The following is a 25,908-nucleotide window of genomic DNA, read 5'->3' as shown; positions in this document are numbered from 1 at the left end:
GCTGGGGACAACTTCTGCCCTCATATTGTTGCAGTGCTGACCTCAAGCTCTGTGCATGTTTCAGTCTGTACAGATTTCAGTGAGGCTCTCCTTCAGCCCTTTTTTCTATTTCATTTAAAACCTTTTATGTTGATAATTTTAAAAGCAAGTGAATGGTAAAGTGTACACTATATTAAAAGTTTTATTTGGTGACAGGTACTCTTTAATGGTCAAGCTTGTCAATTGTAAAGTGGGACATTGTTTTAAAGAATGTTCGGCCATTTTTGTATGGATATGATTTTGGATATGTCTTTAAAGGGAAAAAAACAAAGGAATAAAAAAAAAATGAGCACTCCAAGTTACAGAAATACATGTTTCGGTTAGAGATGGCCTTCATCAGATATCAGATTGCTGTGAAGGTCAGAAAAGTAGTAGGTAAGGAGGAATCAATGGATTGGGACCTATAGTTGCTAGAATAGATTGTTTGATCTGAATTTTGACCTGGCCTCTATCTGACAACTTTTAGTATTAGTTACTATCAGCAGCTTTTAGCCACCATCAGCAGCAGGGATTGGAGACATCTCGGATCCCAGCCATTGAACCAACTAGATTCTGAAGTTAATAGCTTAGATCGTCAGGCCTAGCTCAAGCCCCTAAAGAGAAATCCTATGTGATATAACATTTTATGGTAAAATAAAAAAAAAAGGTACCATTTAAAACTACAACTGGTTCCACAAAGACCAAGCTGACTCTGGTAACAGAAAAATAAAATATGTATGGCTCTTGGAAGACAAGAAGGGGAAACACAAAAAAAAAAAAAGTCTGCATCCTTAAGAGATCTATCTTGGGTTGAACCTGGTGATAAGTTCAAACTTACCCTACAGCACCACCAAAATAAATGGATTAAGTACATAATGCATAGAGATATCAAGGAATAGAAAAACACAGCTAATTTCTTTCAAAGCTAGCTCCACATCTGTCTCCAGGTTGGGTGTGGTTTTATAACTTGACTCTATTTACTTCAATGGGACTGAGCTGCAGAACCACAGCCAACCTGGGGACAGATGGGGAGATGGGGAGCGTTATTCCTCGATAACCCCTTTAAGGTCTCTGTAAAGTCTCTCATTTCTGGCAGTGCAGGCCTTCTTACATATATCTATGAGCCACGGAGCTAGAATTTTTGCGCAACTGCATCAATACTGCCAGGGGCATAGTTGGAAACCACAGGGCCCCAATGCAAAAAAATTGCCCTGGGCCCCCTTCCGCTGATGACCCCCGACCCCGACCCAGGACAACCCACTTACCATGGCCTCGGCCACACAAAGATATCAGTGACTACAGCACTGATGGTACACGGTCAGGAGAATACACAATGATATAAATGACTCACATGTGACGTCTTCTCTGTAGTCTTCTTTACCTGGTCCAGACCATCTTTGGCTCTTTATCTCGCCCGGACATCTTTGGCTCTTCATTTTGTCAGCAGATCCTTATCCTATAAATGAAGACAATAATTAATACAACCCTGTCACATACTGTACCATCTTAACAGGTGGCCGAACCAGCGTTCCAAGGGCACTAGGGCAAAATTTGGCATGTTTCCATCTACCCACACCAACCCCACAATTAGCATGTCCCCCATCCATCCACACAGTGTCCCCCATCCCTCCATACCAGTGTTTCCCAACCAGGGTGCCTCCAGCTGTTGCAAAAATACAACTCCCAGCATGCCTGTTCAGCTTTGGCATGCTGGGAGTTATAGTTTTTCAACATATGGAGGCACCCTGGTTGGAAACACTGGTATGGAGGGATGGGGGACACTGCATGCCACCCATTCCTCAACATAGTGCCCTCCCCCCTCCTCAGCATGTCTCCCACCCAGTCCTCTACATAGTGCCCCCCCTCCCCTGTGCTCAGCATGTCCCCCATCCTTCCACATGGTGTGCCCCTACTTTCTCCACCTGTCCCCCATACTTCCATACAGTGTTTCCCACCCTTCCTCCAACTGCCCCCCATACTTCCATACAGTGTTCCATTCCCTTTCTCCACCTATACCCCATCCTTCCATACAGTGTCCCCTACCATGTTTCCCAACCAAGGTGCCTCCAGCTGCTTTAAAACTACAACTCCCATCACGCACAGACAGCCCAAGGCTGTCCCGGCATGCTGGGAGTTGTACAGGGTGGGCCATTTTACACTTTACACCTTAATAAAATGGGAATGGTTGGTGATATTAACTTCCTGTTTTTGGCACATTATTATATGGAGGGGGGGGGGGGCTTTTTAAGATGGGTGGTGACCATGGTGGCCATTTTGAAGTAGGACATTTTGAATCCAACTTTAGTTTTTTCAATATGAAGAGGGTCATGTGACACCTCAAACTTATTGGGAATTTCACAAGAAAAACAATGATGTGCTTGGTTTTAACGTAACTTGATTCTTTCATGAGTTATTTACAAGTTTCTGACCACTTATAAAATGTGTTCAATGTGCTGCCCATTGTGTAAGATTGTCAATGCAACCCTCTTCTCCCACTCTTCACACACTGATAGCAACACCGCAGGAGAAATTCCAGTATCCGTAGTTTCAGGTGCTGCAGAATGGGCAAAACAAAAATTGGAACAGGACCCTCAGTTTACGCAGAAGATTTTGTTCAGTGATGAAGCAAACTTTTATGTGAATGGTGAAGTTAACAAACAAAACCACCGCTATAGGTCTGACACTAACCCACATTGGATAGATCCCTCCAAGACTGTTGGAACACAAATATTGATGGTATGGTGTGGTATATGGGGTAAAAAGATAAGATAGTGGGGCAATTCTTCATCAATGGAAACCTCAAGGCCACCGGATATGTGAAATTGCTACATGATGATGTGTTTCCCTCTTTATGCACTGAAGCTGGCACCTTCCCTGAGTTTTTCCAGCAAGATGGTGCACCACCACATTATGGGTGTCAGGTCCAAGCATTCCTAGATGAACAGTTTCCTGGAAAGTGGATTGGTCATCGTGGGCCAGTTGAATGGCCCCCAAGGTCTCCCGATCTGACCCCCTTAGACTTTTATCTTTGGGGTCATCTGAAGGCAATTGTCTATGCTGTGAAGATACAAGATGTGCAGCACCTGAAACTACGGATACTGGAAGCCTGTGCTAGCATTTCTCCTGCGGTGTTGCTATCAGTGTGTGAAGAGTGGGAGAAGAGGGTTGCATTGACAATCCAACACAATGGGCAGCACATTGAACACATTTTATAAGTGGTCAGAAACTTGTAAATAACTCATGAAAGAATAAAGTTACGTTAAAGCACATCATTGTTTTTCTTGTGAAATTCCCAATAAGTTTGAGGTGTCACATGACCCTCTTCCTATTGAAAAAACAAAAGTTGGATTCAGAATGGCCGACTTCAAAATGGCCGCCATGGTCACCACCCATCTTGAAAAGTTTCCCCCCTCACATATACTAATGTGCCACAAACAAGAAGTTAATATCACCAACCATTCCCATTTTATTAATGTGTATCCATATCAATGGCCCACCCTGTCGTTTTTCAACATCTGAAGACACCCTGGTTGGAAAACACTGGTTCGCTTAGTTACCACCTCCTAAGCATTGCCCACCATACCCCCATACCAGTGTTTCCCAACCAAGGTGCCTCCAGCTGCTGCAAAGCTACAATTCCCATCATGCTCAGATATGCTAGAAGTTGTAATTTTGCAACATCTGCAAGCACAAGGGGGGGGGGGGGCAGGACATTACTCCACTCAGTGCCCCTTTCACCATTTTCCCACTCAGCATTTAAAAAGAACATTCTTACCCAGGTTCTGGCAGGTGGTTCTTGCATGCATACACTAAAGGAGAAGGGGCAGAAGTCTTTTTCTCCTCCTGGACAATGTGTTACAGACTCCTCCTCCTCTCCATCTTGACCTTGTGTTGCAGACTCCTCCTCCTCCTCCTCTCCATCCACATTGCAGTCAGAAGGCAGCGGACGGGGCCATTGACCATTGGGGGTGGAACCTCAGCACCAGTGAGTAATCCCAGCCCGAGCCCTCACCCTCCACCTCCAGCACTTCTCCTCCTTGCACATAGGCAGTTCAGAGCGGCAATGATGGGTCTGTGTGACCCAGCGATGCAGTTATGTGCAGCAAGGAGGAGGCACAGTATAGTGTAGTGGCTATCGGGCCTGGTTGCAATTGTGACCCTTGCGACCTCTACAGCTCTGTGGTGGCGGGGTGTGAGGTGCAGGGCAGATGTTGTTACCCTGGGGGCAGATGGCATTAACCCCTTGCATTCATGACGCCAGGTTGTGGTTTAGCCTATAACCACCCGAAGGTATACTGCTGGATCCTGGGCTAGGCATGGGGGCAATAAAGACTCCAACGCCAAGTAATGGACAACGGTAACTTTACTGAGGGTAGACAGTTGGTAAAGTCTATACAGCTCATTCAGGGCCCAAGGAGGTGACCAGTGACTCAGAGACCTTGAGGGACTGCTGGGACTTGTAGTAGGACTGGACAAATGAATGCAGGCCACGTTGACTTGACAGATGACAGGGACTGACTTAACTTGACTCATAAAGCTGTGACTTTAGCTTACTTGAATTGATGGTGGCTGCAGGACTTGACTTTGAGGCCTCCAACACTCTGGACACACACACTAGGCACGATTGCACAGGACCTCAGCAGGAAGCCAGAGCTAAGAGCTCCAAGAGAGAAAAGCTAGCTCCACCCAGGGTTTATATGGGGGAGACTAGCAGGGAGCCCATAGGTCACTCTTGGGGTCACCTGGTCACTGGTACCTCCTGGGTAGCAATCACATGACATATCACATGGTATAACTCTTAAAGCAACATTACATTTTATAACACTTTACATGATAAAAAATGTTTACAATGGGGAAACAAATGCAGGGGACACTGAAGGAGGCTGCCTGACAGGACAGCAGGAGCACAGGGTAACACCTCCCGCACTGGGCTACCACATCTCCGACTCTGCATACTGGCAATATTAACTTAATGTCGACAAAAAGTAAACACTCATATTATCTGATCTCATAAGATTGAGGGCTCATCCATATTACAGAATCTCCCCCCAGAGATATTGTGGGTGGAGATTGCATGCTGGCAGAACAAGCAGACACTAGAAAAGCTCAGAAATACGCAGTTTCCACAGATGACAATGCATTTCTTAACAGATTCTGCAAAAAGACTGAACATGAGGTCTGGAATTTTCATGGCAAAATGTCTACTGATGAAATTTCGTAGTGTGAATGGGCAGCAGAATCCCATTGAAAACAATGGAAGGCTTCTGCGCTCGGTTTTCCTCAGCAGAATTCCATTAAAAAAAATAAGCAGTGTGAATGGGCACTTAACCCATTAAGGATCTAGGGTTTTTCCATTTTTGCATTTTCGTTTTTTCCTCCTTGCCTTTAAAAAATCATAACTCTTTCAATTTTGCACCTAAAAATCCATATGATGACTTATTTTTGGGGGCTTCCGTTTCTACGTAGTGCATTTTTCGGTAAAAATGACACCTTATGTTTATTCTGTAGGTCCATATGATTAAAATGATACCCCAACTTCTGGTTCCGGCACGAGTATGAGCAGTTACATCTAGAGGAGCTCCGTGCTCACCCCCGCTGTTTAACCCTCCATATAGCTTGCAAATCGCATAGTACGGACGGCAGAGTTGGCCTGTCCGTGCTCGAAGACACCGGCACCGGATGGAGAAATTTATCCGCCGCGGCGGAGACCCGGGAGCTGACCCACCCGCGCCCCGCACTTCCCAGGGCATGGTGGCCTGCAAGATGGCGACGGAGGTAGAGTCCCGCTCACACCAGAAGACAACCTCCTGTATCAGCGTGCAGGGAGAGGGGACCGAGGAGATGGAGGAACAGCCGCCCACAGCAGCACTCGGTGAGGTGGGGGGAGTCCCTTACACGGACATGGTGGCGGTGGTGGCCCGCATCTTGCTGCCTCAGTCGAGGCGGCCATATCTAATACCATACAGCAGATTCAGAAGGAAGTCTCTTCACATACATCACAGCTAACAGAGTTGGAGCAAAGGGTCAGCTGTCTGGAGAATGAAGTGTGTACCAGCAAGGCTGCGGTACGTACTCTTACCAGATCAAATGTTTTCCTCAAAGAAAAATTGAGGATCTTGAAAATCATTCTAAGAGGAATAATTTGAGGATCGTGGGATTGCCAGAGTCCATTATGCCTAATCAGCTGGCTCAGCTCTGTGCCAGGGAGCTGCCAGAGGCTTTAGGGCTGACGGGACCTTGCATGGTCGAGAGGGCCCACAGAATTGAACCGCCTGTACATCTGACTACTCAGTCGCCCACCGCAGATACCAGACCCCGACAGGTTATAGTAAAATTTCTAAATTACGCTGACAAGGAACTCTTATTGCGCACCTTTAAGAAATCCAAATCTCCACTGTTGCTCAGGGGCCAAAAGGTTCTTTTCTTTGGGGACTACTCCATTGATGTTGCGAAGCGACGCAAGGCTTTCTCGACTGTCTGCTCATCCCTGGTGCAGGCACAGATCCGTTTCATCCTCCAATATCCTGCAAAGCTAAAGATCTTCTTTCCCAACGGAAATTCCGAGACTTTTACATCTCCGGAGGCAGCAGCGGCTAAATTATCCACACTGCAGCCCTAGGACGACGGATCGCGCCTGACTCAGAAGAGACGCCGCATGGATAAAGACAAGGACTTGCCGGTCCCTGCTCCACCGACCTGACTTTTCTCTGCTGCTCGCCTTATTTAGTGCAGTTTTGTTCATTCCATTTTTCTCCTCGGTAGCCGTATTGATGCTGTTCCAAGGAGAGTGAGAGGAAGATACCTCTTTTTCCCCCCCATTTTTTTTTCATATTATTGGCGTTGCTTACTGTTATTATGGTGCTATTATGCATGTGGTTTGCCACCCCAATGTTGCTGGGCTTCTTCTTATGTCCTATTTATATTTTTTACGGTTGAGTACAATAGCTCACCTTATTTTCTAGTTAGAGTTATGTTTCTAGCAGAAGCCTTCGCCTTATACCATCACTAGACATGAACATGGCCACTTAGGGGGGATAGTTCAGGGATGGGGGTGCGGGGAGGGTCTGCTTCCTCTAGTTCTTAGTGGGCTGGGGTGGGGGGGGATATTCCTCTGTTTCTATTTCTTTTTTTTGGGAGAGGGAGATAGTAGTGTGCCTCTTGGTATACACGGAAGAAATGAAGTCCAGGTGGAGAGTTAGCACTACGGAGGTAGAAGGGGTGTTTGAGGAGGTTTAGAGCTCAGTGGTATCCTGATGGGTACTGTTTTGTATGTATATGTTTACGTCTGTGTGCATCTTCTTGTCTTACTCGTTCTTCTTCTTCTTCTGTTCTTCTTTATCCCTTCTCTATTCTGCTCCCTTCCTCGCTCTGGTGGTGCCCTCCGTCCCGCTGGCCGGTCTCTTGCCCATTTGAAGCCCCCTTAATCTGTTTACATATGAAATTAGTGTCATGGAACGTTAAGGGACTGAGGTCCCCGGCCAAGCGCCACATGATACTAAAACACCATAAAAAGCTAGATGCTGATGTGGCCTTGTTGCAGGAGACGCACTTATCTGAGCAGGACTTTCCCCGTATGAGGCAAATGTGGGTAGGGGAGGTGATGGGTTCGCAGGCGGTGGAGGGGAAGGCAGGGGTTCTGATCCTTTTGCATAGGCGCTTACAGCACAGAGTGGTTTCGCAGGAAAGTGATTCCCAAGGTCGTTGCTTTAAATTGATCATAGAAACTCCTGCTGGCACTTTAACGGTTTATAATGTATATGGCCCTAATTCTTCTAACCAATCTTTTTTCTCTTCTCTTGAGACTAATCTGTTGCAGGAGGACTCGCCTAGCATCATAGTGGGAGGAGATCTGAACACTGTGGCGAATACGGCAGAGGATAGGAGGAGACCACAGGGGTTACACACGGGGCCTTCCAGAGGGGAACATGTGCTACAAAACTTACTCACGTCCACGTCCTTGACAGATACATGGAGGTATTTTAATCCCACGGGGAGAGAGTTCACGCACTACTCACATGCTCAGAATGCATGGTCACGGATTGATTATATTTTGATGTCCCGAGGTCTTCTGATGAAGGTTGATGAGGTGGAAATTGGTGACCTGGTCGTTTCGGACCATGCCCCAGTGTGTTTGACACTCCTTGATGTAGTACCTAGGGGTACCGACATACTATGGCGTTTTCCTGGGTACCTGGCAACTGATGCAGATTTTCAGGATAACCTGAAGGGTTGGTAGATGGATTATGAGGCGACTAACGCCGAGACCCTATCTAATCCGTCCCTTTACTGGGAGGCTGCGAAAGCAGTCATAAGGGGTAGGATCATAGGATACGTTGCTGCTAAAAAGAAGAAATGTAGAGCTAGTTACACGTTACATTCTGACAGGTTGAGGGCAGCTTACACAGTGTTCACAAATTCCCCTTCCCAGGTTAATAAGGATGCATGGGTGGCGGCCAAACAGTCCTTTGAGGCTAGTATGGAGGCATGGGACATTTTACACAGGGACCAGAGGGCCGTGGATTTATTCAAATTCGGAAACAAAGCGGGCAAGTTATTGGCCAAGTTGGCTCGTCCACGCAGGCAGGGAGAGAATATCAGCTCTCTTCTTGGCAGTGATGGCACATTACACAAGCACCCTAGGGGCATCAACACGGTGCTGCACCGTTTCTACTCAGACTTGTACGCCAAGGATGACACAGATGACGAGGCGGGCCGTCAGTTTTTGAGGGGTTTAACTCTGCCGACACTGTCTGCAGAGAATAATACACATCTTAATTCCCCCATAAAGAGAGAAGAGGTCCTTGAGTAAATTGCAGGCCTGAAGAATGGCAAGGCTCCGGGCCCCGATGGCTTCGGGAGCAAATTCTATAAATCACTGGCGGGGGAGTTAGCGGGACCATTGGTAGAGGTATTCAATGGGTTTTTACGGGGGGATCCCATATTACCGTCCAGTAATACGGCCAACATCAAAGTCCTTTACAAACCTGGAAAGCCACCTGAGAACCCAGGGTCGTATAGACCCATCTCATTGATCAACCAAGACCTGAAGTTGATGGCTAAGATAATGGCAGATCGTCTGCCTTCGTTCTTGCCTTCCCTGCTGGGTCCACACCAGACCGGCTTTGTAAAAGGCAGATCGGGAGTAGCTAATATTAGATCAGTCCTGGCAGCACTAGAGGTTGTGGGTAAGAGGGGGTATTGTCCAGACCCGCCCGGCTTATTGGCCATTGACGCGGAAAAGGCGTTTGACAACGTCAGCTGGGCGTGGCTGGACAGTGTCCTGGATAAATTTGGCCTGGAGGGACCTTTTAGAGTCTTTTTGTCATCATTGTATAGGGAGCCGAAGGCTCGTATATACACTCCTGGCTTTCTGTCAGATTATATAAGTTTACAAAAAGGCACTAGGCAGGGGTGTCCCCTTTCACCCTTGCTCTTTGACTTAGCATTGGAACCTTTGGCAGTTTTTTTTGAAGAAATCCCCAGCATACACGGGCATTCAGATTGGGAACCAGGAACTGAAGTTGGCGTGTTTTGCAGATGACATGCTTCTATTTATGGGTACACCGAATACACAATTACCGGACGTTCTGGACATCCTGAGGGAGTTTGGCCGCTATTCAGGGTATAAAGTAAATGCCTCTAAGTGCCAATTACTGTACTTGGGCACGGGTAATCATAAGACATCAACTGCTCTAGGAGTGGAGGTAGCCCCCAAATCTATTACTTATTTAGGGATTAAACTAGGTAGTAACCCCATGTCATTGTATAACCTGAACTATACCCCTTTATTCAAACGTATAGAAAGCGAATTGATACGGTGGCAGTCCCTCCCGTTATCCCTATTTGGTAGGGCTCATTTGATAAAGATGGTGAGTTTTGGTAGACTGCTTTACCCCTTTTAGATGGTGCCCGTCCTGCTCCAACACACGGATGTAGCTAAACTACAATCGGCATTCACTACCTTCCTATGGAAGGGCAAACGGCCCTGTATCGCTTACAGAAAACTGTGTCTGTCTGTTCAGGAGGGGGGCATACAGTTGCCTGACCTACGCCTCTATAATTTGGCAGCTTTGATGCGGCACGCCAGGGATTGGATCCTGGATACGTCTTGGTTCTCCAACACCTCTTTAGAAAGATCGTTGTCAGACCCTTGGGACCTCAAATCTATATTACATGTACCCTACGCGGATCTCCCACCTGGGATTAAGACAAGCCTACTCTTGAAGGACACTGTTGGTGCGTGGAAAGCGGTTAGGAAGATATATGGTTTGCCCTATATCATGTCTAGATTTTTTCACACTTGGCAAGCATTTATGGAGGATGCGTATACACCCAGTGAATACACCCGAACAGCTCCCTGAGCTAACCAGCATGCTTTCACTTTCACTTTAGACGCGGCGTTCAACTTTGAACGCTGCTTCTAAAGGGTTTATAGCGCGCGGCACCACGATCAATGCCGTGCGCTATTAGCCACGGGTCCCGGCCGTTGTTAGAGGCCGGGCCCGACCCACTATGACGTGGGGCCACGCCGTGGCCCCGCGTTATAGATCGGGAGTGGACACACGATGTACCGGTACGCCATGTGTCCTTAAGGGGTTAAAGTCCCAGCTGGAGTTTCGAATCTTATCTGCTATAATCATATGTAAGGTAAAGTTGTTATAACCAAGATTACTATTTAAGCAATAAAAATCAGCAGCAGTAAAAACTCCCAACACCATATGCATACAAAATAATTTAACCCCCTTTGCTAATTAGGTTTTTTTGACAAATTTACAATCTTTCAGCTGTTTGCAAAAAACAAACAGTCAAGTAAGAAACAAAAGAAATCGGGGCTCAGGGTCATGAATATTAGACCAATTTGAGTTTATTAGAATAAAAAATTAACAACGTTATATGCTGTGACTCACAGGGCCCTTGTGAGTCAACAGGGACACAAGATAGCGAAAATGAATAATATACAATGTGGCGGCAACAAAAGGCTATACCTTAATAAAACATATAATAAAAGTTGCAAATAGTAGATGATAACAATGTGGCCACACACTAAATATGGAAAGAATAAAATATAATAAAATAACCTGGATCAAAATACTGCGCAATATAAAGTATTTTGTACTCTGTCAGAACTTATCAGATAAAGTTCTTGGTGTTGTGGATATCCAGGGGAGGTAAAAGGTCTATGACTCCCTGTTTGGGAGTATGGAATAATGTAAAGTCTCTATGCAATGTTGGTAGCTGTATTAGTAGGTAACAGTTATACAGGCATGTAGATGGTACCTTGTAGAGCGTCTCAGTAGCAGTCCATGTTCCGGTATCTCCTGGCAGGGAGCACACTGCTAGAGACTAGGCCGTCTCATTAATTCGCAGCGCAAGCGGTAGTGGGCTCCATTTGTGGGGACTGCAGCGCTTCTCCTGATGCTGGGACTTGTAGTAGAATGGGACAATTTAGTGCAGGCCACGTTGACAGGGCAGCAAGGGTACAGGGTAACAACTCCCGTACTAGGCCTCCACACGTGTACTTATGAGGTTCTCTAAATAATTCAGAGACTGCAGGAGTCATTAAAAGTGTGGAGGAGAGAGTCACACACTAGCCTCGCTCCCTATAGGAGTTAATTCGAGACCCAGGCAGGAACATTATCTGCTTGTCTCGTCATTTTCTTCTACAATGGTTGTAGCTCAGAACCAATTACTACAACTGCTTGTCTCATTGTTTTTGTAATCTTTTTAGTACTGCAGTTCCCAGCTGTGCATTTCCTGTAAATGTATGGCACTGTTTGCAAAGTACCTGTCTACAGCGCCGTACTTTTATGCTGTGTGTCCTTAAGGGATTAAAGATCATAACCTATCCACATGGATATATCACGTTTCTTAGGTCACAGTTGCAGTTTGCAGTGAAACCCCTTTAGATTAGCTGAGATGTGGCATGATGAGTGGGACACAGTGATCTTTAACAGGGTGACCAATGAGCCCCACTTTTTATTTTGCTTGGGGCCACACTTAGTCTAAAACCGCCCTTCTTATAGCCCTCACTAGTAGAGCCGCAGAGCGACAGGTGCAGTGAGAGGATGCTACCCTAATGTGTTTCGGTGCGCATTAAATAGTTAGGATGGGAATGTGGTTATTTTTAGTGAAGAAGCAACAAGTGTGCTGTTGGCAACAACCAGAGGCGGCCCTTCTATAAGGCCACCTAGGCCGTTGCCTGAGAACCCCCTCCCCCTAAAAGAATCAGCCCCTCTGCCTGTTTAAGAGACGAGCTGTGCACAGGCACGTCTACTATGTCCTTACCCCAACCTGGCTGCTCACCAAAGTGGGAAAGGAGGAGTTGCCTCACCACTCCTGGTGCTTGTTTTTGTGTGTCTGTGCTCAGTTTTAACTCCAGCCTCCATTGTATCTGTCACGGCTGCCGGTAAAGAAAAAAGATTACCAGGGGGCTGTCAGGTAAGGTTATAAATTTAAAAGAGTAAATACCGTGCCCTGGCCCATGACATGCCCTAGTAACACCCCCCACCATGCACCCCCTCATGTGCACAGTGACATGCTGTACTGTGACATCACTATGTATATTCCTCCTGTACTGTGACATCACTGTGTGCACAATAGTGTGACATTACTGTGCCTATTATCCCTATACTGTGACATCGCTCTGCGCATTAACCCTGTACTGTGACATCACTGTGTATTATCTCTGTTCTGTGACATCACTGTGTGCATTATCCCTGCACTGTGCTATCACTATCCATATTAACCCTGTACTGTGACATCATTATGCATATTAATCCTGTACTGTACTGTCACTGTGCACATTATCCCTGTACTTTGACATCACTGTGCACATTGACCCTATACTGTCACTGTGCATATTAAAGGGGTTACCCAGGAAAAACTTTTTTTTTATATATCAACTGGCTCCAGAAAGTTTAACAGATTTGTAAATTACTTCTATTGAAAAATTTTAATCCTTTCAGTTGCTGAAGTTGAGTTGTTCTTTTCTGTCTAGGTGCTCTCTGATGACACGTGTCTTGGGAACCACCCAGTTTAGAAGCAAATTGCCATAGCAAACCTCTTCTACTCTGTGCAGTTCCCAAGACAAGCAGAAATGTCAGCAGAGAGCATTGTTGCCAGACAAAAAACAACAACTCAACTTCAGCAGCTGATAATTATTGAAAGGATTAAGATTTTTTAATAGAAGTAATTTACTAATCTGATTAGGAAAATTCACTAGCGCTGGATGAATTTGGATGTGATCAGTGGCTGGACTGCTGCTTGGCCAATAGATGTGCTCCCCTGATAGTGGATATAGCAAAAGGTATTATTGAATTGGCAAGCGCTGAATCAGACACATATCTATTAAAGCTAGGTGGTAGGGACTAACCTGATGATGCTGTAGGAGGAGGGAAAGATCCTGATGATATAGATGGAACTGTGAGTGGTGTGAGGGAGTGCTCACCTGGTGACCAAAAATGAAAACACAGTGATTGGATTATGTAAAGATATGCGTGTCGATTTATTTGAGCTCTGTCTATATAGCGTGGTCTACCTTTAAATGATCGGTCGCGCTGGTGCGAACGATGGAGGTTTGAATGGCTGGTGTGGTAAGCTGAAAGGGTGATATTCCTATAATATAGAATGGGTTAAACAATCTGGTTATAGTGAGAAGAGTGATGAATACTTTCAGCAGAGTCGTTCCTATTAATACCTGTTCAAGAGCTGTATTTCTGATTCCGTATAGGTATTTTAGAGGAGAATGCTTGATGCTGTGGGCTCTCCCTGAGGGTACTCCAGAGGTTGAAAAAATGCGAGTGAAGTCCCTTTCTACAGTTCAACTCTGTATAATTTGTAATAGTAATATAATCACAGCAGAGTATTGTAAGCTAATGGAATGTCCGCAAAACATAGGAATATTTTCATAGGTAGATATTTACTATTAAAGCGCTTAGTGGCGTACCTGATAAGGCTCCCGCTGGTACCTGTTGCGCGGTCAGCACTATTACGGGCCCTCAGGGGTATTCCTGGATTGATAAACAGGTGTGGAGTTGGAGTTCTGTCCGGGAAATAGTTGATTGTAAACCGGTTAGTTGAAGGGAGCGTTTGACGGCAGTGGGAGTGCGCCCTGGCCGGTGGCGCCTCAACCTACCTGCACGGTCGCTGTTAGATGAATCAGGTGGAGGTGATTTGGATCTGAGTGACGTCACTACGGTATCCTATGTGGTCCACAAACCTATCGACGCGTTTCGGAAGGCTGTCGGCTTCCTTCGTCTGGATAGAGCTGGTGGTTTGATGGTCCAATTCTTATAGCGGCGTGTCTCCGATGTTAACCCCTTACTGACCGGATTATCAATGTGTTGTTGCTCGTGGTTACAGATATGCAAACAGTTCCAATTCAGCATTTAAACCGTGAGGTACTAAAGAATTGAGGTTAAATATCCATTTGGTTTCACTTCTGGATAGTTGTGCAATAAAATTACCTCCCCTCCAGTGGGGGGTGATTTTTTCTAATCCAAAAAATTGGGACATTTTAAATGATTGTTTGCGCATAGTTTTATAGTGTGCAGATAGCGGATGACCCTCAAAGCCCCGTTGTATATTATATACATGTTCTTTGATACACACACCTAATTGCCTCTTGGTTCTACCCACATATATTTTATCGCAGGGACATCTAATGGTGTATATGACTCCCTGTGTCTTGCAATGTATGTGGCTTCTGATTTTAAATTCTGTTTGTTCTTTGCTGTTTTTCACACTTGTTGTAGGATATTTATTATCCATAGCTTTGCATGCATTACACATTTTGCAAGGATAGAAGCTATTTTTTAGGGGCAAGAAATTAATACTGGTGTTTTCTATATTCTTATTTTTTGTTGTTTTATTCTGTATTGAGGGTGCTATGAAGGTTCCGATGTTTTGGGCCTTCTTATAGACAAAGGTCGGTACTTTTGGTATAATGCCCCCCAAGATTTTGTCTTCCAGTAAAATGTCCCAATGTTTCTTGATTATTTTTTGAAATAGCAGACTATGTTTATTATATTGAATTATTATTGGGATTTTTGTATTACAGTTTGTGTCCTCTTTCTTTCCGGTTGTTTTATCTTTTGGTATTAGTAATTTTTCTTTGTCCGCTTCAAATACTTGTTGTTGGATTAGATTTAAATCTTCCTCTTTGTATCCCTTACTGATGAATTTTTTCTTTAGGTCCTCAGATTCCTGACTATATTGTGCTGCCTCTGTGCAGTTTCTTCTTAGCCTAAGAAATTGACTTCTGGGGATGTTTTTCAGCCAAATTGGTAAGTGGCAACTTTCTCTCTGAATAAACGAATTGCTATCTGTTGGTTTAGAATATGTGTGCGCAGTTATCTGGTTGTTAAAAATATTAATAGTAAGATCTAAAAAATGCACTGAAGTCTGGCTGAAAGACGCGGTGAAATTTAAAAAGTACGGATTTTTATTAATATCTATTAAAAATAAAGCCAGACTGTCAGGCCCCCCTTTCCAAATAAATAAAATGTCATCAATAAATCTACGCCAGAGGACGAGGTTTGCGCACAAGACTCCTCCTGGGTAGATGGTTTCTTCCTCCCAGAGTCCGACATATAGACTTGAGTAACTTGGCGCAAACCTCGTCCCCATATCGGTTCCCCACTTCTGATTAAAAAACGTGTTTTCATATTTAAAATAGTTGTGGGTAAGTATAAAATTAATGCATTCACCGATAAAATTAGTTTGGGTCAATGGAATATTTTGTTGTTTGTTTAAAAAATATTCCGCTGCATACTGGCCTTGTTTGTTTTCTATCACCGTATACAGGGATGTGATATCCAGAGTTCCTATAATATACTCCTCTTTCCATGTGACCTCTTTGCTTAATTGCAAAATATGCGCCGTATCTTTCAGATAGGCTGGTAGTTGTATGACACATGGTTGGAGGTGGGTATCTATATATCTTGACAGGTTGGACGTGAGGCAACCTATACCTGAAATAATAGGTCGCAATTAGGTGTGCGTATCAAAGAACATGTATATAATATACAACGGGGCTTTGAGGGTCACCCGCTATCTGCACACTATAAAACTATGCACAAACAATCAGTTAAAATGTCCCAATTTTTTGGATTAGAAAAAATCACCCCCCACTGGAGGGGAGGTAATTTTATTGCACAACTATCCAGAAGTGAAACCAAATGGATATTTAACCTCAATTCTTTAGTACCTCACGGTTTAAATGCTGAATTGGAACTGTTTGCATATCTGTAACCACGAGCAACAACACATTGATAATCCGGTCAGTAAGGGGTTAACATCGGAGACACGCCACTATAAGAATTGGACCATCAAACCACCAGCTCTATCCAGACGAAGGAAGCCGTCAGCCTTCCGAAACGCGTCGATAGGTTTGTGGACCACAGAGGATACCGTAGTGACGTCACTCAGATCCAAATCACCTCCACCTGATTCATCTAACAGCGAGCGTGCAGGTAGGTTGAGGCGCCACCGGCCGGGCCGCACTCCCACTGCCGTCAAACGCTCCCTTCAACTAACCGGATTACAATCAACTATTTCCCGGACAGAACTCCAACTCCACACCTGTTTATCAATCCAGGAATACCCCCATTGAGGGCCCGTAATAGTGCTGACCGCGCAACAGGTACCAGCGGGAGCCTTATCAGGTACGCCACTAAGCGCTTTAATAGTAAATATCTACCTATGAAAATATTCCTATGTTTTGCGGACATTCCATTAGCTTACAATACTCTGCTGTGATTATATTACTATTACAAATTATACAGAGTTGAACTGTAGAAAGGGACTTCACTCGCATTTTTTCAACCTCTGGAGTACCCTCAGGGAGAGCCCACAGCATCAAGCATTCTCCTCTAAAATACCTATACGGAATCAGTAATACAGCTCTTGAACAGGTATTAATAGGAACGACTCTGCTGAAGTATTCATCACTCTTCTCACTATAACCAGATTGTTTAACCCATTCTATTGTTTAACCCATGCATGCAATGTCAGGCTGCTGCTTCCAAAGCCGGCAGGATATTGTCATGTATCAAAAGAGGCATGGACTCAAGGGACAGAGACATAATACTCCCCTTTATAAAGCATTGGTACGGCCTCACCTGCAATATGCTGTTCAGTTTTGGTCGCCTGTTCATAAAAGGGACACTGCGGAGTTGGAAAGGTGCAGAGACGCGCGACTAAACTAATATGGGGCATGGAACATCTTAGCTATGAGGAGCGCTTAAAGGAGTTACAATTGTTTAGTCTTGAGAAGAGACGTTTAAGGGGGGATATGATAAACGTATATATAAGTATATTAATGGCCCATACAAAAAATATGGAGAAAAACTGTTCCAGGTTAAACCCCCCCAAAGGACGAGGGGGCACTCCCTCCGTCTGGAGAAGAAAAGGTTTAGTCTAAAGGGGCGGCACGCCTTCTTTACCGTGAGGACTGTGAATTTATGGAACGGTCTACCTCAGGAACTGGTCACAGCAGGAACAATTAACAGCTTTAAAACAAGGTTAGATACTATTACGCCGAGCGCTCCGGGTCCCCGCTCCTCCCCGGAGCGCTCGCTTCTCTCTCGCTACCGCAGCGCTCCGGGCAGCTCCACTGACCCGGTGCGCTGCGTTACCGTCTCCAGCCGGGATGCGATTCGCGATGCGGGTAGCGCCCGCTCGCGATGCGCATCCCGGCTCCCGTACCTGACTCGCTCTCCGTCTGTCCTGTCCCGGCGCGCGCGGCCCCGCTCCCTAGGGCGCGCGCGCGCCGGGTCTCTGCGATTTAAAGGGCCACTGCGCCGCTGATTGGCGCAGTGGTTCCAATTAGTGTGTTCACCTGTGCACTCCCTATTTATACCTCACTTCCCCTTCACTCCCTCGCCGGATCTTGTTGCCATTGTGCCAGTGAAAGCGTTTCCTTGTGTGTTCCTAGCCTGTGTTCCAGACCTCCTGCCGTTGCCCCCGACTACGATCCTTGCTGCCTGCCCCGACCTTCTGCTACGTCCGACCTTGCTTCTGTCTACTCCCTTGTACCGCGCCTATCTTCAGCAGTCAGAGAGGTTGAGCCGTTGCTAGTGGATACGACCTGGTCACTACCGCCGCAGCAAGACCATCCCGCTTTGCGGCGGGCTCTGGTGAAAACCAGTAGTGACTTAGAACCGATCCACTAGCACGGTCCACGCCAATCCCTCTCTGGCACAGAGGATCCACTACCTGCCAGCCGGCATCGTGACAGATACATTCCTGGAACAAAATAACATTAATGCTTATGCAGAATTTTAAAACTACATCCCTTTCCCTTATCCCCTTACACCCTTCCCTTCAATTCCCTGATTGGACTTGATGGACGTATGTCTTTTTTCAACCATACTAACTATGTAACTATGTAACTATATTAAAGGAATATCACCCTTTCAGCTTACCACACCAGCCATTCAAACCTCCATCGCTCGCACCAGCGCGACCGATCATTTAAAGGTAGACCACGCTATATAGACAGAGCTCAAATAAATCGACACGCATATCTTTACATAATCCAGTCACTGTGTTTTCATTTTTGGTCACCAGGTGAGCACTCCCTCACACCACTCACAGTTCCATCTATATCATCAGGATCTCTCCCTCCTTCTACAGCATCATCAGGTTAGTCCCTACCACCTAGCTTTAATAGATATGTGTCTGATTCAGCGCTTGCCAATTCAATAATACCTAATTTACTAATCTGTTTTACTTTCTGGAGCCAGTTGATATAAAAAAAAAAAAGTTTTTTCCTGGAACACCCCTTTAACTTTGTACTGTGATGTCACTATGCATACTAGCCTTGTACTGTATTGTCGATGTACACATTATCCTTGTACAGTACCGGGTTAATATGCACAGGGATGTCACAGTACAGGATTAACCCCTTAAGGACTCAGGGTTTTTCCGTTTTTGCACTTTCGTTTTTTCCTCCTTACCTTTTAAAAATCATAACCCTTTCAATTTTCCACCTAAAAATCCATATTATGGCTTATTTTTGACATCACCAATTCTACTTTGCAGTGACATTAGTCATTTTACCCAAAAATGCACGGCGAAACGAAAAAAAAAATCATTGTGAGACAAAATTGAAAAAAAAACGCCATTTTGTAACTTTTGGGGGCTTCCGTTTCTACGCAGTGCATATTTCGGTAAAAATTACACCTTATCATTATTCTGTAGGTCCATACGGTGAAAATGATACCCTACTTATATAGGTTTGATTTTGTCGCACTTCTGGAAAAAATCATAACTACATGCAGGAAAATTTATACGTTTAAAAATGTCATCTTCTGACCCCTATAACTTTTTTATTTTTCCACGTACGGGGCGGTATGAGGGCTCATTTTTGGCGCCGTGATCTGAAGTTTTTATCGGTATGGTTTTTGTTTTGATCGGACTTTTTGATCACTTTTTATTCATTTTTTAATGGTATAAAAAGTGACCAAAATAGGCTTTTTTGGACTTTTGAATTTTTTTGCGCGTACGCCATTGACCGTACGGCTTAATTAATGATATATTTTTATAGTTTGGACATTTACACACGCGGCGATACCACATATGTTTATTTTTTTTTTTTTACACTGTTTTATTTTTTTTATGGGAAAAAGGGGGTGATTCAAACTTTTATTAGGGAAGGGGTTAAATGACCTTTATTAACACTTTTTTTTTACATTTTTTTTGCAGTGTTATAGGTCCCATAGGGACCTATAACACTGCACACACTGATCTCTTACACAGATCACAGGCGTGTATTAACACGCCTGTGATCAGTGTTATCGGCGCTTGACTGCTCCTGCCTGGATCTCAGGCACGGAGCAGTCATTCGCCGATCGGACACCGGGGAGGCAGGTAAGGGCCCTCCCGGTGTCCGGTCAGCTGTTCGGGACGCCGCGATTTCACCGCGGCGGTCCCGAACAGCCCGACTGAGCAGCCGGGTCACTTTCAGTTTCACTTTAGAAGCGGCGATCAGCTTTGACCGCCGCTTCTAAAGGGTTAATACCGCACATCGCCGCGATCTGCGATGTGTGGTATTAGCCGCAGGTCCCGGCCGTTGATTAGTGACGGGACCGACGCGATATGATGCGGGATCGTGGCGCGATCCCACTTCATATCGCGGGAGCCGGCGCAGGACGTAAATATACGTCCTGCGTCGTTAAGGGGTTAATATGCATAGTGACATCACAGTGCAGGGATAATGCAATGAGTGATGTCACAGAACAGAGGTAATACACACAGTGATGTCACAGTACAGGGTAATGCACACAGTGATGTCACAGTATAGCGATAACACACACAGTGATGTCACAGTACAGGGATAATACACACAGTGATGTCATAGTACAGGGGAAATATACATAGAGATGTCACAGTATAGGGATAATGTGCACAGTTATGTCACAGTACAGGGATAATACATACAGTGATGTCACAGTATGGGGATAATACGCACAGTGATGTCACAGTACAGGTACAATACACCCAATGATGTCACAGTAAAGGGATAATATACATAGTGATGTCACAGTACAGGCATACTGCACACAGTGATGTCACAGTACAGGGATAATACACAGTGATGTCACAGTACAGGGATAATACACAGTGGTGTCGCAGTAAAGGGATATTGCATGCAGTGATGTCTCAGTACAGGGACAATAAACACAGTGATGTCACAGTGCAGGTATAACACACATAGTGATGTCACAGTATAGGCATACTACACACAGTGATGTCACAGTACAGAGATAATACATACAGTGATGTCGCAGTAAAGGGATAATACACAGAGTGATGTCACAGTACAGGGACAATAAACACAGTGATGTCACAGTGCAGGTATAACACACACAGTGATGTCTAAGTACAGGCATACTACACATGGCGATTGGCGAAGTGCCCTTTTACTTGACCCCTGCCCTCCAAAATGTCTGTGCAGGTCCCTGTTCCCTGCAACATTGCCTGAGCTGATATACTCTCTGTAGAGAGCCTGGTCTAAAGCTGAGCTCCTCCGCAGTTCTAAAAGGTTCCTACAGTGTTCTAAAATCTGCTTGATAACTTTCTATGGTTGTTCTTTGTATTGTGCAGCTGGTTTGTGCTGTGTTTAATAGCTCTGCATTGTTGTGGTTACATATCTGCAGCTGCCAAATGAAATGTTCCCCGAACACATCCACTCAACATTGTGCATCCCTGGGATACTTCACTGGACTTCACTCCACACCCACTAGTTCCTTTTCTGCCTTCCTAATAATGAAGGAACAAGGGAAAAGAATGAGCTTTGTTCCTCTGTTTAATTATGAAAGTTGTGCGCAGCCTGCCATGTATGGCATATCTTCACCTCTCAGCCTCAGCTAGATGTGCCAGCTCTTAAATAAGCTTGGATAACCGAAAGAAACGCAGTTCGAGCCACAAGTAAACATACTGTAATAAGAAAGAACTTGGAAAACCTTTATCCCAGCATCTCAAACTACTGAAACCCATTCTGTTCTCAGAGACCGTGAGTCATTAATGCTTTCCGCCCTGGGAAAGTTGCATCTAGTCCATAGTGATGAAGTGACATTAACATGCCATGTTTTACAGGAAAATTGTTCAAGCAAACCTAGGGTTCCTGCAGTGTTGTAAAGCCTCTGTGAAGTGCGAGTCGAATGCTGTGTTTACGGAAATATTCTTCCCTTGAAACAATGCATCTAGGAAACCCATAGTACAGTCATGTGAAAAAAAAAATGTTTCTGACACCACTAAGGGGAGCTTTGGGCATACTGATTTATCCAATATGACCTGGCTGAATCCAATATGACCTAGACATTAAATAATATACATGTAAATACAATTATATTAGGCGACCAAGGGGCAAGCCCTACAGGAGAGCCCTGTGGAGATGGAGGAGCTCTAGCTGAGGGGACAAGGTCCTGTACCGGGACACCACAATAATGTAGGGAGTCAAGATCCCCTGTGAAGCCTATCTCCACAAGTTGTTGGACTCCACTCTTCCAATATCTCATCCAGCCTTTCCGGCATCACTATATCACTATTATTGTACTCAAACCTGAGAATGTTTAACTGGCAATTATTGTCCGAACTAGGGCTACTTGCTCATTTGGGATGTTTTTGCCTGTGTTGTTAAAAAATAAGAAAGACCTAATAAAACCTATTGAAAAAAATTATAATAGTAATGTAGACCTTCTTGTGTGTGCTATGTGCTTATCTCTTTTAGTTAATGTGGCAGGCATGGATGTTCAGCCAAATTGATTTCTATTTCAGAACAGAAATGATTTTATCATGCTTCCTACATTTCCCATGAATCCTCTGGCTTTCCGGAGAGAGAAGCTGGAGTGTAATCACTGCCATTTTCCTAATGTGGTCAACATAATCACCAGCAACCAGAAGCCTAAACTGCTAAGACTCATAAGTGGGTTGGTGTGAGCTCACACCACATGCAGTTTTGATGTGTTTTCTTATGCAAAGAAATATTGCCATGAGTATTAAGTGATTTGACCTATAATGACAACTGAGGTGTTTTATGAACATTTAGTATAAGACACCAGTATTATAATTGGCATATTGGCTGGAAGCAGCTACAAATGGCGCTGTAGGACTAGTGGTGGTAAGCATGATATGGGAAAAAAACTTCTTTAAATAAAGTTATAGTTAAAATCTGTCATGCTGGGCAGTAAACACCTTCACCATTCTATAAAAAAAAATAATAACCATATAGTTACATAATAATGTGTTATCCCCTTACGTACACAGACCTTCAGGGATTCTTGATATTAACCCCTTAAGGACAATGAACATATACTTACGTCCATTGCCCACTCCCGTTATATGAAGCGCGCTCAGCCCCTGTTCATATAACTTCATATCCGATAAGTCACGGTTCCTGTCAACAACCAGGATGCATGGCTAATGCCGTACATTGCCGATCGGGTTGATGTCCGGTATTAATCCTTTAGATGTTGGGAACAAAGTTCATTGCAGCATCTGAAATGGGAGAAAAGCAATTCCGGCTAGCTCAGCGTGCTGAACAGGGCCGTCACAGCGAAATCGTGCCATCTCGAACAGCTGAGAGGACAGGGGGAGGGCCCTTAACTGCCTCCTCGCCGTCCGGTCGGTAATCCAAAGCTCCGGGATGAACCTGGGGCCGCAAAGTGCGATCGAAGTGTCGATGATCAATGTGTCCTGCAATTCACACTAATTCTCGCAGCTAGCTGCGTTCTTCATCAATGCGCAAGCTGAGTGATCCACTGCTAAGAGTCGCGTCTGACTGTGCTCGGCCGGGCCCGCGGCAGGCTGGGCCCGCAGCGTTGCTGGAGCAACGGAGCACCAATAACACTGATCAATGCTATGCAATCCACCATCCAGACTATACTGCATTGACACCTTTCATAAATTTTTCTCTTCCGTCCACGCCCAGGGAGATTAGCTACAGTGCCATGGGTTGCAAACTTCTCGATAACATTGCGCACTGTGGACAAAGGCAAATGTAGATCTCTAGAGATTGACTATTAACCTTGAGATTGTTGATATTTTACACAATTTTGCTTCTCAAGTTCTCTTCTCCTCGTTCTGTTGTCCATGCTTAGTGTGGCACATACAGACAGGCAATGCAAAGACTAAGTGAACTTCTCTCCTTTTTATCTGCTTTCAGGTGTGATTTTTATATTGCCCACACCTGTTACTTGCCCCAGGTGAGTTTAAAGGAGCATCACATGCTTGAAACAATCTTATTTTTCCACAAGTTTTGAAAGGGTGCCAATAATTTTCTTCAGACCATTTTTGGAGTTTAGTGTAACATTATGTCCAATTTTTTTTTTTTTTGTTTAGTTTCAATATACACAAAGGGAATAAACATGTGTATAGAAAAACGTGTGTTACTGCAATCCTTTTCTGTAAGAAATACTTCATTTTCTTGAACAATTTCAGGGGTGCCAACATTTACGGCCATGACTGTATTTACTATATTTACTGTATTTGGGGCATGCCATAAATAGGCATGAAATGTATAGCCAACAAATTGGTAATGAGAATTATTCCCTCTGACAACTCAGTCTTGAATAGAAATCTAGAATTTCCTTATTGCCATTTTAAACTGGAATAATCATTGTAGAGTTGATGCACGACAATGACCGGCAAGATGTGGATCAGAGGGACAACAACAGACAATAATGGATTATTCAGGTTACATTGCTGTTAAAAACAAACTCTTTAGTGAAGTTGCTACAGAAAAGGCTGGAGGTCATAAAGGAGGGCCCCCAGTTCGTTCTTATCGTTCAGGCCGAGCGGGCCTGTAGCATTTGTGCGGATTATCCATCTGGCTTCATTTCTAAGTAATTATAGGTGTTTATCCAAACCTCGTTTGGCATATTCAATTCTTTCTATTACTGCAAATGTGAATGCATTAAGATCACTATTATGGCTACTTTCCATATGGGAAATAAAACAGCTAGCCCCTATACCTGTTCTGAGAGATCGTATATGTTCTCTGATCCTATGGAACAGGGGGTCTAATTGTTTTCCCTATGTAAAATCTACTGCATTGACAAACAAGACAGTAGACTACATGTGGAGTGTGACAGGTGGAGTACTGTTTAATATTAATGTGATGACCTCTTAAATTGAGGGAACTTAACTTGCTGTTGTATTTGCAAAAATTACATGAACCGCAACAAAAATTGCCCTTTGGGCGGCTGTCATTTAACCAGTTGTTCTTTTTAGATAGCTTTACTTTCTGTTTATTTATGTAATTTTGTATGGTGGTATTTTTTCGGTTAGTGATGATTGGATTCTGTTCTGTTGCTGTTTCTAGGTCTATGTCTTGTAACATGTACCAATTTTTGAGCACTGCTTGTTTTATGATATTGTTCATCGCAGTGTTTTTAACTGAAAACATGAATCTGAGTGTTTATCTTTCTTTTTTAATAATTGGGCTCTAGTAATGGATTCAACATTTTCTCTTGCTGATTTTAGAACCTTGGATGGATAACCACGTTGGAGGAGACGTTCCTCCAGTTCTGTGGCTTGTTTTGTATGTATTTCTTGGTTATTGTTAATTCTTTTTAGACAGATAAATTGACTGGTTGGGATGCTATTCTTTGTGTGAGTGGGGTGGGACGAGGCGTAATGTAGTATGGAGTTCCTGAATGTGGGCTTTCTAAAGCCAGATGTAACAATGTTAATATTCACAATTTCTATCTTGACATCCAGGAACTCCAGACTCTGATTACCAAAAACTGAGGTGAATGTCATATTCATTGTGTTTATATAATTGAGATAACTGACAAAAGCTGTAAATTGATCCTCTGTCCTATCCCACACCACAAAGATGTCATCCACAAATCACAGGAAGGTTTTTATATGGTGGGTTGGCTGCTGTGAAAACATAATTTTCCTCAAAAATAGCGAAAAAAATATTTGCGAATGCACATGAAATGGGCGTACCCATTGCCGTGCCGAGGCGTTGTCTGAACCATTGGTTGTTATATTGAAAGCAGTTATTAGTATGAAGGAGACAGATTCAGATACACATTTTATGAACTCCTGCGATTTGTTAGAGCTTATCAAAAATTCTTGGAGAGCCTGTACACCTGCATCGTGGGGGATGCAGGTGTACAAGCTCTCCACATCAATGGATGCTAATGTATAGCCATGCTGCCATTCAAAATCAGTGAGAGATGCAATGAGGTCTCCTGTATCTCGTACGTATGAGGGGATGTAGGGTAGTAGTGGATAAACCAGCCAGTCCACATAGCTAGAAATAAAATTGGTTGGTGAACCTATACCCACCACTATAGGGCGGCTGGGTGGTGGACTAACTGGTTATGGATATGGATTTTAGGTACTAAGTATCATTTGGGCTTAGGTGGGGATTAA

The 25,908-nt window shown here is 44.3% G+C and overlaps 1 protein-coding gene, 1 long non-coding RNA gene and 1 pseudogene across 2 annotated transcripts in view; 1 reads left to right on the top strand and 2 right to left on the bottom strand.

Moving 5' to 3' along the window:
• The window catches only part of PGM5 (phosphoglucomutase 5), a 189,970-nt gene that overhangs the window by 151,291 nt on the left and 12,771 nt on the right, over positions 1-25,908 (bottom strand). The gene's annotated exons all lie outside the window — the stretch shown is intronic.
• LOC130274623 (uncharacterized) lies at positions 15,247-21,307 on the top strand. Its single transcript, XR_008844415.1, has 3 exons — positions 15,247-15,302; positions 18,589-18,663; positions 21,180-21,307. It is a non-coding gene; the product is annotated as an uncharacterized LOC130274623 (long non-coding RNA).
• LOC130336517 (5.8S ribosomal RNA) lies at positions 23,145-23,294 on the bottom strand (annotated as a pseudogene).

This window comes from Hyla sarda, chromosome 1 (assembly GCF_029499605.1).
Source record: "Hyla sarda isolate aHylSar1 chromosome 1, aHylSar1.hap1, whole genome shotgun sequence".
Lineage (NCBI taxonomy): Eukaryota > Metazoa > Chordata > Amphibia > Anura > Hylidae > Hyla > Hyla sarda.
The sequence above is the reverse complement of the archived record's forward strand: the minus strand, read 5'-3'. Positions and strand labels throughout refer to the sequence as shown.